Source organism: Nyctereutes procyonoides, unplaced genomic scaffold (assembly GCF_905146905.1).
Source record: "Nyctereutes procyonoides isolate TBG_1078 unplaced genomic scaffold, NYPRO_anot_genome, whole genome shotgun sequence".
Classification (NCBI taxonomy): Eukaryota; Metazoa; Chordata; class Mammalia; order Carnivora; family Canidae; genus Nyctereutes; species Nyctereutes procyonoides.
This window is the reverse complement of record NW_026575033.1, coordinates 9,254,612-9,268,648: the sequence shown is the minus strand read 5'-3', so window position 1 is coordinate 9,268,648 and position 14,037 is coordinate 9,254,612. Positions and strand designations below refer to the sequence as shown.

The window sequence follows — 14,037 nt, the reverse complement described above, 5'->3', positions numbered from 1 at the left end:
GTACTTATGCCCACTGCTGATTTCTTAATTTCACTTCATCTTTTAGAGCCAGATTTTTATACTTTCAATTTCCAGGACTATTTTCTGATAGTCCTAGTTCTAGTTCAATTTTCCATCACCTGAGTATGGTAATTAGAGTTAAAGCCTGGATTTGATAACACCTATAACAGTGTATCCCCAAAATAGGGTCTGTTTCTTTTATCTGTTTTATGTCTCAGTTTTCAGTCAATTTCTATGTTTTCCCATATTTCTTTTTTTTTTTTTAATTGAAGGCTAGGAATTGTGCATGAAAACTGTTAAAGAAAACTATTAAAACTGTTTGAGACTCTGAGGAACTGTTCTCTTTCACCAGAGGGGAACATGTTTTTGCTGCTAGCAGTTAATTAAGATATGGAAGATTACTTGATTGAATAAGGGATTGTGCTAGGCTTCTGTTCTTGTGAGAGTCTATTTCCTGTTCGCCCATATTTTTAGATTATAATATTTTAGGTGTCCCAAATAAAAGCATGTATTTACCAGAATCTCTCTCATTTTTGGTGGGCTCTGAACTGCATTTTTGTGCCCTGCCACCCATGAGACTTCTAGAGACTTTACTGAGTTTAAAAGGAATATGCCACAAGTGGAAACGTGGTGCTGGTAGTCAGGCTCACTCCTCTGGGATCTTGACTCGCTATTTCACTGCTAGCCCTCTACCGCACTTCAAAAATCATTGTTTCTTTCGATTATTACTGAGGTAAAATTCAATAAAAATGAACTATTTCAAAGTAACAATTTAGTGACATGAGGTACATTCAAAATGCTGCAAAACCACCACTTCTATCGAGTTCTAAAATATTTCTATCACTGCAAAAAAAAAACAAACAAACAAAAAAAAAAAACCTCTAATGCTTCAGCAGTTACTCCTTATTGCCCACTCCTCCTCAGCAACTCTCAACCACCAATCGGCTGTCTCTATGGATTTACTCATTCTGACTATTAAGTCATATAAGTGAAGTCACACAACATGTGACCTCCTATGTCTGGCTTCTTTCACTTAGCAAAATGTTTTTGAAGTTCATCCACATTGTGGTATGTATCATGGCTGAATAATATTCAATAGTGTGTGGGTGTATGTGGGTGTGTCACAATTTGTTTACCCATTCATGAACTGATGGACATTTTAATTGTATTCACCTTTTGGCTATTGTTAATAGCACTATGAAGATGCATGTACAAATAAAGGTTTTGTTTAAATTTAGCCTATTGTTTTCTTTAGCTTTTCTAGTTCTCAGCAGGTATACTAGTTTGTAGCAAATCAGTTTGCCATTGGCAGAAGTCTAAATAAATTTAAGTCTTATTTTGAATAGTTACAATATAAAAAAATTGATCTTCAACAAGTTATTAATAGGAAGGCATTCTTTGGAATATAAAACAAATATTCAATTTTAAATAATTTGATAAACATTTGGAAACTGCTTTATTGATGCTTTTTCAGGACTATCTCAACTTTCCTTAGGCAAAATACAGAAATAATTAGTAGTGTAAAAAGCAACTCAGTCCCAGAGACATATGCTACATGAATTAAATTATGAAAAATCTTTTACACACAGAAAAAATATATTGAGTAATTCTCCTTTTATTTTTTTTAAGATTTTATTCATTTATTCGTGAGAAACAGAGAGAGAGAGGCAGAGGGAGAAGCAGGCTCCATGCAGGGAGCCCGACGTGGGACTTGATCCTAGGTCTCCAGGATCACACCCTGGGCTGAAGGCGGCGCTAAACCACTGAGCCACCGGCTGCCTATCTCCTTTTATTTTGCAAGTTAAAAACAGATGACCATAGGGGAAGGGGGAAAAAAGAGAGGGATGCAAACCATTAGAAACTCATAACTCCAGAAAACACTGAGGGTTGCTGGAGGGGGTAGTCAGGGGGATGGGCTAAATAGGTGATGGGCCTTAAGGAAGGCACTTGTGATGAGCACTGGGTGTTACATGTAAGTAATGAGTCTCTAAATTCTACCCCTGAAACCAATAGTACACTATATATTAACTAACTAGAATTTAAATAAAAACTTGAGAACACCAATAAAAAATAATTATTAAAAAAAACTTGAGATAAACAAAAAGAAAGTAAAAACAAAACAAAATAGCAGTTTCCAGCTATCTATTGCTCCCACAAGTATAACAGTAGCTACAAGATGCTGACATTTAAAAATTAACATTTGACAGAAAAGAAATGATGTGATAACACATAGGACAGCAGCTGGACACAAGCAACCCAGATTCTCAGCCCAGCTGAGAAGCATAGACTTCAAGACAGTGAAAGCCAAATGTATAGCGTGAAACACTATAAGGGTTGAGAGGAAGACAAAATGCAAATACAGAAACAGACCCGCTAGACAAAGAATATAGAGATTGGTAAAGTATACCAGATTACTTTGGTTAACTTTATAACGTGTAATAGAAGGAAAAAAATCACAAGTGTAGAAATTGGATTTCATGCTTTCTCTCTTATTACCATATACCTACACTACTGAAATAAGTAAAGAGTTAATTTGAAAAGCACAGCATTAAACTATGTGTTCACTTTTAGGATTCCCATTTTAAAATAAATTAAATTATTTTATATGCCTTTCAATGTCCAAAATGGAAAGTTCTAGTAGCCCAAATCACTTATCACATTGGCTTATTTAGTATCTAGTGATATAGTTAAGCAAAACCACTTGGCCTTTCTGTGACTCTCTGCACCTCTACTTCCCCAATAATAAAGTCCTTTCTATTTCTAGAACTGAGACCCCATATAGGATGTTGGAGAGAATCTCAGTTTGATACTACATATGCTAGTAAGAAAGCAAAATGAGGAAAAAACATTTTTAATATAAAATTTTTAATGTTTTTGTTTCCTCCAGACTACAACTCCTAGAAACTCTAACCCTTTTTGTGATAAAGAGGGCAAGAAAACATTCTCACTGTTCTCATATCATAATAATCAAAAGAACAGAGAAATCCTTGTCTTGCTAAATCCTTTAGGAAAACACAAATACATTTTTAATGAATTCAGTCACGTTTAACAACAAATTAAACTTTAATTTTCCTATTTTTAGTGGCCTATGTGCCCCAGGGGTTAGATTAGAGAAACATCTTTATTCCTGAGCATACAGAAACATTGGATAAAGAGGGAGATTTGGGTCAGTGGTTGGCCATCTACAAAGGTTGCCCTTTTTGTGAAAAGATTCAGGTGTCTGAGGCCCCTGGTCTACCTCAACTTAGTGTCTTCTCCCCAAAACATATTATAAGACCCTGCCTTTGGTCTTAGAGATCAGCAGTTCCAAGCACTGGCATCCCTGGATACAGCAGCCTCCCCTGCCCCTGACTCAGAAACCATATTCTGCAGCCATAAGGAAAGCAATTGCCTCCTGCACCCATGCTCCCTCTAGGCCGTGCTCCCAGGGCACACAATGGTTCACCTTCACTGGCCCAAAACAACTGGAAAATTTGGCTTGGTGCCAGGATGATGTCAGCAATGGATAACTAGGGAATCCATCCGGAGGCTTTTTTCTCTTGGGTATCCACCTAGTTTTCCTGATCTAAAATTACAAGAAACTGCTCCCTGTCCATTCTTCTTTGATGCAACCTATTCTTTCCACTCTCATAACAGCTTCCTTAAGGAAAAAAAAAAAAACGCATTGTACATAGAAAGTCATGTCATATTCTTACAGCACATAGGAATAGGAACAGAGTGGAACTACCAAGAAAGTGAAATCAAATAACATTACAAAATATGAACAGGTAAGCTCCCCTTGCCCTCCCTCAGCCACACTTCCTCCAGCACCAGGTCCCACTCAAGCATCCAGGCATTCTGTACCGTCTAACCAGGATCAAAATCACAGAAGAAAACAGCCTAGTCGATTCTTAGCCCTCAGGTTTACAAAGCCTCAGGTGACAGAAGAGAACACCTTATGGGGAAGAGACTAGCTTACCATACCCACACACCTTCCATCAATGCTACAAGACAGAATAGGTTGTCTGCACTGAGAGAGTCAAAGGGGAACCCAGGCAGGAGTAGATACCCTGGTTCCTGAGGAAAGTGCTTTACACTCTTCCCACAGGCCATGCTGGACACTCTAAGCCTCCAGCAAATGAGTTCACCAAAAGGCCCAGGTGCATGAGGGAAGGAAAAGTTCACAGCATCACTTCTTTATAGCTGTGAGCCACAAACATCCCTAAAGACTCCTGGTAATAGGCACAATTGGAGGCAAAAACTAGGTCAGGACAAAAGTTAGAGAAATCATTTTTATCTCCAAGTAAAATATGCAGCCAAGGAAGGCCTGCATTACAACTGTAAAAGGAAAAAGAGTTACAAATCAAGTTGATTTTCAAGCTTGTTGGAGGGGCTGGGGCTGGAGCTGGTAAAGGTGTCAGAATGCTGATGTGTTCCACCTACTACCCTGCTAACATCACAGAATCCTGTGAGCATCATTGCATCTAGCAAAATCTTCCTAGGGGCTGTAAAGGAACACAGTGGGAAGTAATGTCAAGTCAGAGTAGCTCTCTTTATCTCCCTAATACAAAATCTAGCCTAAAAAATCCATGTCTGGTCTTGAGGTATTTCCCAAAAAGCAAGCAAATGCAATTACAAGCACATTAACTCTGCCTCAGCATTCAAACATTTGGAACATTACAAGGGAAGATTGTCAGAAAATAATCTGTGGAAACTTAAAGAAAGGGCTTGCCAGGAAGAGCATAAAATTCAAGAACCTAATCATAAGGGGATAGCATGTGATAATTATTGCTGTCAGTAGAGCAACTTATACAGCTCCATAAATGTCTTTGAGAGAACTTATCTACAAAAATTTTTTGTCTATAAAACTTTTAAACCAAATCCAAAACAAGTGTTGGGGAGGATGTAGAACCGCTATAGAGCTATGATACACTGCTGACAAGGGTATAAACTGGAATAACCACTTACAAAACCTGTTTGTCAGAATCTCCTAAAACTAAACATATGTGCACCCTACGACAAAGCAATCTCACTCCTGAGTGTATACAAAGAGATATTAGTACTTATGTTCACCAAAAAAATACGTACAAAAACGTTTATATTTGCATTATGCAAAACAGCCAAAAAACCTGGAAACAATCCAAATGTCCCTCACCAGCAGAATGGATAAAGTGCAAACTATTCAGACTTGAAGTAATGAAGTAAAAACAAATGCCATATGCGCTGACACAATGCTCAGCAAAAAAAGCCAGACGCGTTAAGAGCATATACTCTATGATTCCATTTGTATAAAGTTCAAGCACAGGGGAGACAATTCTATGGCAATAGAATAATGGTTACCTTGAGGTGGGGAAAGGATGGGCAGAGGCACCAGGGAGCTGCTGGAGTAATGAAAATATTCTATAACTTGATGTGGATACTAATTACACAGATTTATGCATATGTAAAATTTCACTGTGCCATTCCTTCAAGCTCTGTGCCTTTATCATATGCTTTTTTTTAACCGTATGTGTTTTTTTTAAGTGCAAAGCTTTTTTTTTAAGATTTTATTTATTTATTTATTCATGATAGACACAGAGAGAGAAAGAGAGGCAGAGACACAGGAGGAGGGAGAAGCAGGCTCCAAGCCGGGAGCCTGACAAGGGACTCGATCCTGGGGTTCCAGGATTGTGCCGTGGGCCAAAGGCAGGCGCCAAACCGCTGAGCCACCCAGGGATCCCCTAAACGTTATGTTTTTTAAAGACTAATTCAAATGTAAACTTTTAAGAAAGCAAATCCCATAAGATATTCATCACAAAGATGGCCCGCTATCAACAACATTAAACAGTACCCATGTCCTTATAGCATAATGGTGAGTGAATCAGAAAGGGCCCTTCTCTCTAGAAAGGTAAACTAAAAAAAACAGACACAAGAACATGAACATATAAAACCAGTTAATGAGTACACAAAAGGGAGAGAGCATGTGAAAACAGGAGGCAATGGTGGGGATAAACTTTTAACAATCAATATATCTCCATTATGTCCGTTAGGCTGACTTTTGTACTATAGCGCACAATTAATTTATTGTTTATAGGCATGTGTAATAGATTTATTTCATTTTCTGGCAAGAACCTTAATTATGGTATATGGTGGAAGAACGAGGTCTAGCTCTGTTAACTCTGCTCCTGGGAAATGCCATCTGATAATATAAAATGCACATACATAAAAGCCTTCAGCATTTGTTCCATTTAAAATTTATGTCAATAAATTCCCATTTCATTAATCCAATTGACTAACAGCTATCCAGGCATGAAGTCAAGGCATCATGAGACCATTTCTGCCAGAGAATCCCACATAAGCTGCCTCTCACAGAAGGGTGGTCACTATTATCTGGTAAACATCTCCCCGGAGGCATAGCACAGGGAACAGAGAGAGGAAAGATCCCTGGATCAGACAAATATGTGGCCTCAGAGAAATAACTTACTACTCTGAACCTTGGTTTTTCTCTTTTGCTAAATGGTGGGAAATAAGGCACATCTTTACAGAGTTACCGTAAAAATGAAACAAAGTAGGAACCCCAGGTCTCTACACTCCAGGCCAGCAGGCACCAGGGCTGTTCGGCTCCATCATTATGTGTCCAGCCCAGTCACACAGCAGAAAGCCCATAAATGCATGTCATGGTGGTTAATTTTGAGTGTCAACCTGGCTAGGCTATGGCACCCAGTTGTTTGGTCAAACACCACTAGATGTGGCTGCGAAGGATTTTTTTAGGTATGGTTAACATAATCAGCTGACTTTAAAGAAAGCGGCTTACCCATAATGTGGGAGGGTTTCACCCAATCATTTGAAGGCCTTAAGGGCAAAGACAGGTTTCCCAGGAAGAAAGGTCTTCCACCTCCAGGCTGCCATAGAAACCCTGCTCTAACACAGGCAACACCCTTTTTGAACTTGGCCACAGCAACTTCTTGCAAGATACATCCATGAAGGCAAAAGAAACAAAAGCAAAAATGAACTATTGGGACTTCATCAAGATAAGAAGCTTTTGCACAGCAAAGGATACAGTCAACAAAACTCAAAGACAACCTACAGAATGGGAGAAGATATTTGCAAATGACATATCAGATAAAGGGCTAGTTTCCAAGATCTATAAAGAACTTCTTAAACTCAACACCAAAGAAACAAACAATCCAATCATGAAATGGGCAAAAGACATGAAGAGAAATCTCACAGAGGAAGACACAGACATGGCCAACATGCACATGAGAAAATGCTCTGCATCGCTTTCTATCAGGGAAATACAAATCAAAACCACAATGAGATACCACCTCACACCAGTGAGAATGGGGAAAATTAACAAGGCAGGAAACAACAAATGTTGGAGAGGATGCAGAGAAAAGGGAACCCTCTTACACTGTTGGTGGGAATGTGAACTGGTGCAGCCACTCTGGAAAACTGTGTGGAGGTTCCTCAAAGAGTTAAAAATAGACCTGCCCTACGACCCAGCAATTGCACTGTTGGGGATTTACCCCAAAGATTCAGATGCAATGAAACACGGGAACACCTGCACCCCGATGTTTCTAGCAGCAATGTCCACAATAGCCAAACAGTGGAAGGAGCCTCGGTGCCCATCGAAAGATGAATGGATGAAGAAGATGTGGTGTATGTATACAATGAAATATTCCTCAGTCATTAGAAACGACAAATACCCACCATTTGCTTCAACGTGGATGGAACTGGAGGGTATTATGCTGAGTGAAGTAAGTCAATCGGAGAAGGACAAACATTATATGTTCTCATTCATTTGGGGAATATAAATAACAGTGAAAGGGAATATAAGGGAAGGGAGAAGAAAAAGACTCCTAACTCGGGGAAACGAACTAGGGGTGGTGGAAGGGGAGGAGGGCGGTGGGTGGGGGTGAATGGGTGACGGGCACTGAGGGGGGCACTTGACGGGATGAGCACTGGGTGTTATTCTGTATGTTGGTAAATTGAACACCAATAAAAAATTAATTTATTTTTTAGAAAAAGAAAGAAACCCTGCCCTACAGACCACAGACTTGCCAGTCCCCATGGTCCAGAGCTCAGTTTTTAAAACAAGTAAACCAGTCAGTCATGAGAAAGCCGAGGGGGTGGGGGGTGGGGAAGGGTAGTGGTGGAGACCTGTATCTCTTGTTGGCTCTGTTTCTCTGGAGGACCCTGACCAATATGCACATTGAATGAACATAAAGCACCCAGATCCAAAGCAAGTTTACAGTACAAAAACAATACAATGTTAGAGGCTTACCTTTCTACCTCTTCACTAGGTTAATTCCCCACTGTGCAGAAAGTATGCCCTTATTTTGCCTGTATATCTTATGTTTTAATTATTAAACACAGCTGCAATGTATTTATTGCCTGCTTCCTAGGAGGTGAGCACTATACTGACAAGACTGTTTTATTTTAGGCACAGAACAACAGTGTGAAAAGCAGGCAATTCTATTCCTGTTTTACAGATGTGGGCATAAGCATAGAGTGTTAGCGCTCAATTGCCACAGTGATACTACAGCACAAGTCCCCAGATCTCAGTGGCTTACGACTCCCATTTATTTTCTCACATATGCACCCATGGTTGCAGTGGCTCCCCGGGCCTGTGGGGCTCCAGGTTCAGGTGGGCTCAGTCCATTGCATTTCTCACTCCATGCCATGTTCTTCCAAACACACATCACCTGAACATGAGTCCAAGCACACAAGCACGTTCGAGTCCCTACCTGCGTCCCATTTGCTAATATTTCACTAGCCAAGGCAAGTCATGGGGGCCATATCCAAGGTCAAGGACTACAGAGGACTATGCTCCAACAACACACGGCCATGCCCCAAAAGTATAACACAGCAACAGCAAGTGAAATGGTGGACTCAATTATACCATCTACCACAATTAACTTGTCCAAAGTTATAGAGCAGGCAGTTAAAAGCAGGACCCTGGTCCACCAAACTCCATGTCTGCCTAACCTGATGGTTATAATTCTTCAAAGACAAGTGGCTCTAAAAAGGCAGTGATTCTCAATCTCACTAGCAGGAGCTGTTGCAATTAGCTGTGTACTTTCTTCAGCCAGCTTTGGTCCATCAGCCATCCTCCATCCACAATCCCATAGGTGTCTTATGGTCCCTTGTAAGCATGCCATCTCTCAGGTGTGCTGGTACTAATACTAATCACCATTAACTGTACCCAATCAATTAAAAATGTTCATATTCTACTCTATTTCAGTCTATGATCCAGGTAGAATTTTACCCAGGAAAAGAGGCAAGTAGTCAAAAACTAACGACTGAACTGAACTAAAGATCACTGGTCTTATTAAAATCCATCAATGCCCAAAGAAGTTTAAAAAAAAATCCTTTAGATAAGTATTACCTTCTTCCTGATCAAGTCAGCAACCACTTCCCTGCACCTTGACTTCTTCCATACACTTCCACTTACCTTTGGTTCATACCAAAACAGAAGGACCCTGAAACTCTACATCTACTCAGTAAGGAAACAGAAGTGCTATGGAAGATCATGACTGGCTTCCATTCCCAGCCCCAAAGGGAGAGAACAAGGCATGCAGGGATCCACTCCACCACACAGTATTCACCATGTTCCCAATCCAACCCCCAGATAAGCAACCCATTGCTTATCCTGGATGGGATCCTGGGTAAGAACCCTGGGTTCTTACCCAGGATCCCAACCAGCTTCCAGGGAAGGCCCTCAGTCTACCCTCAGGATAAGTGATAAGAAAATCAATGCTGCTGCCGGTCAGTCGTGCCCAGACCACCACATTTTAGTGGATAAAACACAATACTGGTTTCCTCAAAGACAATCTTCCCTTCAATGGATAATTGGTTACAAATACACCTACTTTTACTACATCAAACTAAAAAGAAGTTGTTCTGAAGAAGGGAAAATTGAAAGCCACAGTTCAAAAACATTTTTTCCCTGGAAAGGTTTTCATATAAAAAGGAGATGGCTCATGACTGATGTAGGCCTTCCAAATCTCTGTGCTATCTGAAATTATGCTCGGTCCTCTCCACACCCTGCTCTGTCCCCTAATCTCCTCACCTCAGGCTTCTCATTCCATTCTTCTTGCCTCAACCTCCTCCTCCTCCATCCAACTGACCCCTGCCCAGCTCACCAGACCTTTCTTCATGAAACCCTTGTCATGAAGCTCTCATCCTCAAAAGCACACAATGGTTAATCCTTACACCCACAACCCTCCAGACCCTGTGCTTCCTGAGGTTCAGCTCCTCAGAGAGCAGGGGCTGTATCTACGGTGACCACCACCATGGCCCATGCAGCCAGCACACATCCAGTACATGCTGAGAAGCGCTCCAGTGACCAAGCCTGGGTTTTCAGACTTGGTTCCTACTAAATAAAGCTCCCTCTCTTATACCCTGTCTCATATCAAAGTTCGGATTCTCCCTAAATACAACATACCCCCACACCTTTTTCCACCCTGGGCTCTCAGCCTGGAAGGATATTTCCACCTATTTTATATGCATCAAAATCCTTATTTCAGAGGCATCTGGGTGGCTCAGTGGTTTAGCATCTGCCTTTGGCTCAGGTCATGATCCTGGGGTCCTGGGATCGAGTTCTATATCAGGTTCCCCACAGAAAGTCTGCTTCTCCCTCTAACTATGTCTCAGCCTCTCTCTGTATGTCTCTCATGAATAAACAAAATCTTTTAAAAATCCTTATTTCAGGGCAGCCCAGGTGGCTCAGTGGTTTAGCACCGCTTTCAGCCCAGGGCGTGATCCTGGAGACCTGGGATCAAGTCCCATGTCAGGTTCCCTGCATGGAGCCTGCTTCTCCCTCTGCCTGTGTCTCTGCCTCTCTCTCTCTCTCTCTCTCTCTCTCTCTCTCTCTCTCTCTCATAAATAAATAAATAAATAAATAAATAAATAAATAAATAAATAAATAAATCTTTTTAAAAAATCCTTATTTCAGGTCAGGCTCATATATCAAGTTTCAGGACTTCTTAGATTTTTCCACTGAAATCATTTTATCTCTGTCTGGAACTAATCTCCTAGTACTTTGTACTACTGTTTATATGTCTGCCTCTTCCATTATAGAGAACTTAAAAGCAGTGCCTTAAAAAAAATACCTCTTTATATCCATCTTGTGTTTAGCAAAGCAATTCAAAGACAGTAATATATACAAAATGTTTATTAAATCTCAGGCTGCTGCAAAATTCATATATTATGCTTCTATGTACACCAGCCAAAAAATAATCATATGCTATACATGCTGCCCATTTAAGTTAAAGAAAATTTCATGACTATCAACACTATAACACCTAGTTATATCCCACAAGTATAACAAAATCTTGATTATCTGGTACCTCCTGGCCCCCAATATCCTAGTAAAACAAGAATCTAATGAACCAACAAAGATCAGAATCCCTTTTACATACATCCACACTGCAACAACAAAGAAATGAACAACAAAAAGCACACATAAAACTAAAAAAGCTTAAATGGTCTACAGAAATTACATTCTAGGATTCACTGTTGTTATTTCAGCAACTAAACAATTTCACTGATATAAAATCCCTTACATCAGGTTTCATTTTGCATTGCAAAATGAAAATATAAAATTTTCATTACATTTTTGTAAAGATGATTTGATGATTTTATTAACAAAATTTCAAATATTGAAAAGGTGACTGAGACAAACTATTTTCATTAAAGTGGTTAACTCAGAATGCATAATTAAGTACAAAAGTTAATTCTACTTTTTTTTTAATAACTTAGAAAAAGAAACCAGCATTACACTATAAGATGGCAGCCTACTAGCTTCTACACCATCCATGACAGAGTTTATGGGATTAAAACGTGAAGGGGAATTTACCTAATTAAAATTAAGTACAACTTGTCTTATTTGATTAGTTCTCTCCTTCACACTCTTGGGTCCCATAACTAAATGCCCTGGTTACGGCTCTTCTACACAGCTGTCATTTTAATGGAAATATACTTCAGTAAATTCAGCAAATTTCTGTCCACTACCAATTGTTAATCCATGTCAATCTCATTTAACAACCAGAAAAGCCATTATGAACTTGTCAGCACTTTAATTTCCTTAAATGAATTTAATTGATTTTTATTACTCATTTGGCATTAACATCATCTTCTCCAAATAACAAAGTACAACAAAATTAGCTGTCATAAATGCCCACTATGTTTACACCATATCTTTTAGAAACAGATAGGGATTTGTGTTTTCAGTAACTTGTTTCCAACTTGACTGTTAGGAAGAACAAAATAATGAGAATCTGAAACTGTCTACCCATGGGAAGGAAGGGGAAGGCAGGGTATCAGATGTGGGAAAGACAGCAACAGAAGTAAGACACTGCCAACTCAGGGAGGGCAACATGGCATCAAGCTAAATATTAGTACACAGCATTTTTATAACTCATCCAGAGTATCAAGATCTTGATGATGAATAACAATGCCAAGATGGCTTTATCTTTAATTCCCACAATCATACATACTTCCTTTTGGTTTCAAAATACCAGTAACTATGCATCACAAGAACAATACCTAGTATATGTTTGCTATTAGCAAGATATTGTTCTAAGTGCTTTCCATACATTGTTCCATTTCATGCTCATAACATCGCTATATTTCTACAGTATATACATGAGAAACTGAGGAACTGGGGGTGATGTACCTTGTCCAAGGCCTGAAATTTGTAAACAGAACCAGGATTCAATGCCATGCCATGGACTCAGATCTGAGTCAACCACCCTCACCAGTGTGAGAGGTCCTCAGTATGGGACAAACAAGACCCACCACAGAGAAACGGAGTCCCACCAAGTTGCCCAGATGGCAGTTAGGATTTAGAAAATACAGTACTAAATATTTCATAAATGTTTAAATAGCTTAAAAGTGGCCTACAACTAGTATTTCTTCCCGAAGGACAAATGTTAGCTCTTAAAATATTTTAAATGATTGTATATATTCATGTACATTAGCATGAAATTCATTTCCATTTATTCAATGAAAATATTAGTCTTACATAAAACAGAAAATACAGGACCTTAGCTCAGAATTCATTAACTGTTTCATCATTAAATGAGTAAAGCCAGAATCAATGTACTTCAATTTCTCTTCTTAAGGAAACTTCAATCCCATTGACTTTTGCAAAGTTAGGGATGGGCAACAGCTTCTTGTGTCAAAATAATTAAGCACAACATTCTGATTCTGGGTAAAAAGCAAAACTGATCCAAACTTACCTTGTTTGACCAAATCCTGCTATGACCCAAAGGCAACCAAGGCATCTCTCATCTCCTTCTCATCTAAGCATTAGAAAGAGGACCTAAGATAAGGAGCAGAAATGAAATCTTTTCCTTTGCAATAAAGTATATAATGAAATCACTCTTACTGATGGGGCACATCTTGCCTAACAAGACAAATTTGATTCTGGTTTATCTCTCAAAGCAAAAGGCAATATATGTGCCCTTTTTTACAGGAAAAAAGGCCATCAGGAAGTGATCTCATCTGCTCCTATACTAATTCCCACTAATCTTAAAGTGATTTCTATACTTTCCCATTCCTTTTCAGTGCCCAAAGGACAAGAATTACCTTGAAATAATCTAAAGATAGTCCCCTGACAGAGAGCTACTGGGCACTACTTCAAGTGATTGAAACTGGGGGACCAGATGGCCACAACATCCCATTCAGCCAGGACAAGCACTGGCCACAAGCATGGTGCCAGAGAGGAAAAGGCAGTGCCAACTTATCCCATCATCCCTACACAGCAGACCTCCCTCTCTTTTACTCCCAATGCACATGTACTTAAACTTTTGTTTTAATATTTTTAGAAAGAAATAAGTCTATATCAGCAAAATATATTCAGTCTATTGGAGTTGTCACCTTGGTCAGATACAGCAGGCCTCCATACATTTGTACCCAAGAACAAGAGGATATTGCTTGACTGCAGGATTACTCTCAAAGCTTTTCAAGCAAAAAGAGGGAAAAACAAAATAGAAAGGAAGTGAAAGTTAAACAGAAAATATATAAGTCTAGACAAGATGGCATAGACTCACTTCTCCTTGCCCCTCCCCACTA

At 39.5% G+C, this 14,037-nt stretch overlaps 1 protein-coding gene across 6 annotated transcripts in view; it reads right to left on the bottom strand.

Annotated features, from left to right (window-relative positions):
• Positions 1–14,037, bottom strand: part of MTUS2 (microtubule associated scaffold protein 2) — a 577,843-nt gene that overhangs the window by 476,446 nt on the left and 87,360 nt on the right. The window contains exon 3 of one of the 6 annotated variants that reach the window (XM_055317370.1): positions 13,203–13,265. The exons of the other annotated variants lie outside the window; for them this stretch is intronic. The gene's annotated coding sequence lies outside the window, so the exon portion shown is untranslated. The remainder of the gene's footprint in view (positions 1–13,202; positions 13,266–14,037) is intronic. 6 annotated transcript variants of the gene reach the window in all.